This window comes from Ornithorhynchus anatinus, chromosome 4 (genome assembly GCF_004115215.2).
Source record: "Ornithorhynchus anatinus isolate Pmale09 chromosome 4, mOrnAna1.pri.v4, whole genome shotgun sequence".
Lineage (NCBI taxonomy): Eukaryota > Metazoa > Chordata > Mammalia > Monotremata > Ornithorhynchidae > Ornithorhynchus > Ornithorhynchus anatinus.
Genome location: NC_041731.1, coordinates 57,002,104 through 57,006,231, shown reverse-complemented (window position 1 = coordinate 57,006,231; position 4,128 = coordinate 57,002,104).

Here is a 4,128-nt window from a genome sequence, read left to right as displayed (position 1 = left end):
GGCCGGGCCGGGCCGAGCCGGGCGGCGCCGCGCCGGGCAGACGGGCGGGAGGGGGCGGCGCGCACGCGCGGGGTAAGGGGCTGGCTGGGGGGGAGGGGGGGAGGGGGGAGGGGGGGAGGGGGGGAGGGGGGAGGGGGCGCTCCCGAGGCCCAGGGCGCGCGCACGCACGGGGGCACGCCGGCTGCGGCCGCCACAAGCCCGCCGGTTCCCATGGAGACCGGAGCGCCCGCCTTCATTCATCCCTCTCCCTGGGATTCATTCATTCATCCCCTTCCCGCTCATTCATTCATCCATTCATCCCTTTCCCTCTCATTCAGTTCATTCATTCATCCCTTTCCCTCTGATTCATCTATTCATTCATCCATCCCTTTCCCTCTGAATGATGGATTCATTCGTTCATCCCTTTCCCTTGGGTTCATTCACTCATTCATTTATCCCTTTCCCTCCCATCCATCCATCCATCCATCCATCCATCCATCCATCCATCCATCCATCCATCCATCCATCCATCCATCCATCCTTTTCCCATTCATTCATTCATTCATTCATTCATTCATTCATTCATTCATTCATTCATTCATTCATCCCTTTCCCTCTGAGTCACTCACTCATTCATCCATCCCTTTCCCTCTGACTCATTCATTCATTCATTCATTCATTCCTTTCATTCACTCATTCAATAGTATTTATTGAGCACTGACTATGTGCAGAGCACTGTACTAAGCGCTTGCCCTCTGCCCCTCCTCCACTCCCCTATTCCCTCTTCCCCCTCCCTCTGCCCTTCTCCCTTCCCCTCCCCACAGCCCTTTTGCATATTTGTACGTATTATTTATTACCCTATTTACTTTATTAATGACGTGAATACATCTATGATTCTATTGATCTATTTCGATAGTAGTGATGCCTGTTTACTTGTTTTGTGTTGCTGTCTGTCTCCCCCGATGAGCTTGTGAGCCCGTTATTGGGCAGGGATGGTCTCTATCTGTTGCTGAATTGTACATTCCAAGCACTGAGTACAGCGCTCTGCACATAGTAAGCGCTCAATAAATACGATTGAATTCATTCATTCATACTTCTTGAGCTCTTACTATGTGCAGAGCATTGCACTAAGCAGTTGGGAAAATATAGCAATAAACAGTGACAATCTCTGCCCACAACGAGCTCGCCGTCTAGACTGTCCCACTCAGTTTGCTTGTATTCATTTATTCATTCAACCGTATTTATTGAGCGCTTACTGTGTGCAGAGCTCTGTATCCACCCCAGCGCTTAGTAGAGTGTCTGGCACATAGTAAGCGCTTAATAAATGCCATTATTATCATTATTATTATTATTCTTAGAGGGGAGAGGCAGACGTCAGTACAGCAGACACAGGAGGAAACGGGGGAACACTGTGAGGGCCTAGAAATTACTCATTCATTCATTCATATTTATTGAGCACTTACTGTGTGCAGAGCGCTGTACTAAGCGCTTGGAATGGACAATTGGGCAACGGATAGAGATGATGTCTGCCCAACAACAGGCTCACAGTCTAAACCGGGAAGACAGACAGGAAAAACAGAACAAGCAGTCACTCATCAATACCATCAAAATAGATAAATAGAATCATAGGTATATCCTCCTCCTCATCTTTATTATCAATAGTATTTAGTGAGCACTTATTACAAGCAGAGCACTGTACTAAGCGCGTGGGACAGTACAATGCAACAGAATTAACAGACACGCTCCCTGCCCACAGCACACTTACAATCATTCAATTAATCAGTGGTATTTGAACCCGTACTGAGCGCAAAGCACTGTACTAAACTCTTGGGAGAGAGCGAGAAGCAGCTTGGCTCAGTGGAAAGTGCCCGGGCTTGGGAGTCAGAGGTCATGGGTTCGAATCCAGGCTCGGCCACTAGTCAGTTGTGTGACTGTGGGCAAGTCACTTCACTTCTCTGTGGCTCAGTGACCTCAACTGGAAAAGGGGGATTAACTGTGAGCCTCCCGTGGGACAACCTGATTACCCTGTATCTCCCCCAGCTCTGCACAGAGTAAGCGCTTAACAAATACCAACATTATTATTATTATTATTACTATTACTCTACAATAATAGTAATACTTGTGGTTTTTGTAATTTCTCTCTCTAATGGACAGTTTATGGGAGCGCTTGGCTAGCGCTGACCTGCAAGGTGAAGAAGAGATGGAATCAGGATAGAAGACTGTGGGAACCGAATTCCTCCTCCCTTCCAATTTTCTTTTTTCCCTGGATAACTTTACTCACAATTTTTTGAACAAAGATGCAATGATAGTGGGGTTTTTTTCCATTTTAGATTTAATAATTTCCACATTTATAACTGCCATGTTTAATTATGAGAGAGAGAGCCACCCACTGGTCTATTTTTCACTTTTGTGGGGCTACCATTTTTGCTCATGAACACTGCAAAGGCAGAAATAAGTTTCTTCAGCTCTGAGGAGAGATTTTTTGAAGGAGACAGATTTTCTTGTACAAATAAAATAAAATAAATCACTCCACCACTTGTCAGCTGTGTGACTTTAGGCAAGTCACTTCACTTCTCTGTGCCTCAGTTCCCTCACCTGGAAAATGGGGATGAAGACCGTGAGCCCCACGTGGACAACCTGATTACCTTGCATCCCTCCTCCCAGTGCTTAGAACAGTGCTTGGCACATAGTCAGCGCTTAACAAATACCACACACACACACACAGATATATATATATATATATATATATACACAATAGCAAAGTGGTTTGCGTGTGAGAGTTAGAACCCTTTTCAGACTTTCTTGAACGTATTGTAAAGTTTGGTGGGAGGAAATGATTAAAAAAAATAGAAAATTCATTATGAAATCTCTGATTGGAGCTCGTTCTAATACTAAAATTAGTTTTAAAATCCATATATATTAATTTAAATGAGAAACTATTCATATAAAATAATTATAAATTAATATAATTTAGTTATATAATTATAATTATAAAGTAAGTAATCTATTTTATACCCTCTCACTTTGAGGAGTCCTCAGTAATAATAATAATAATTCTGGTATTTGTTAAACACTTACTGGGTATCCGGCACTGTACTAAGCTCTCAGGAGATTAAACAAACCCTGAGTCATATTTCTACTTCACATTTAGAGTGAATGAAATACCATTTAATAACCAATATCCAGTCATCCACCACTTCCAATCGTCAGTGTTACTGACAACTGAAAAAGTCCAAATCCATTCATCAAAAATAAATTTCATTAGGGCAGGGTTAGCATTAGGGCTAGAACTAGGAGAAGCGGCATGACGCAGTGGCAAGAGCATGGACTGGGAAGTCAGAGGTCATGGGTTCTACTCCCGGCTCTGCCATTTATCAGCTGTGTGACTTTGGGCAAGTGACTTAACTTCTCTGTGCCTCAGTTACCTCATCTGGAAAATGGAGATTAAGACTGTGAGCCCTGCGTGGGACAGCCTGATTACCAGACTGAGCTCCCCCCTTTTTCCCTCTGCTCCCTCTACCCCTCCTTCACCTCTCAGCAGCTAAACCCTCTTCTTCCCCCTTTCCCTCTCCCATCCCACCCCCTCAGCACTGTACTCGTCCGTTCGACTGTATCTATCTTCATCACCCTATTTATTTTGTTTATTTTGTTTAATGAGATGTACATCTCCCTGATTCTATTTAGTTGCCATTGTTTTTATGAGATGTTCTTCCCCTTGACTCTATTCATCGCCATTGTTCTCGTCTGCCCGTCTCCCCCGATTAGACCGTGCGCCCGTCAAAGGGCAGGGACTGTCTCTATCTGTTGCCGACTTGTTCATTCCAAGCGCTTACTACAGTGCTCTGCACATAGTAAGTGCTCAATAAATACTACCGAATGAATTACCATGTATCAACCCCAGCGCTTAGAACGGTGCTTGGCACATAGTAAGCGCTTAACAAATACCATCATTATTATTAACTGGGCTGTGAATGATTAAGATCTAAATTAGAGGTAGTGATAATGGTTTTGTCAATAATTGGACTGCCTGAGGCTGAATTTTAGGTGATCTAGGCATTTGATTTTTGCTATATAGTCTTCTAGTCAATTCTAATATTTTTGCCTATCAACATGTGGTCATTGTGAAGGTGAAGGTAAAACTATTTTAGG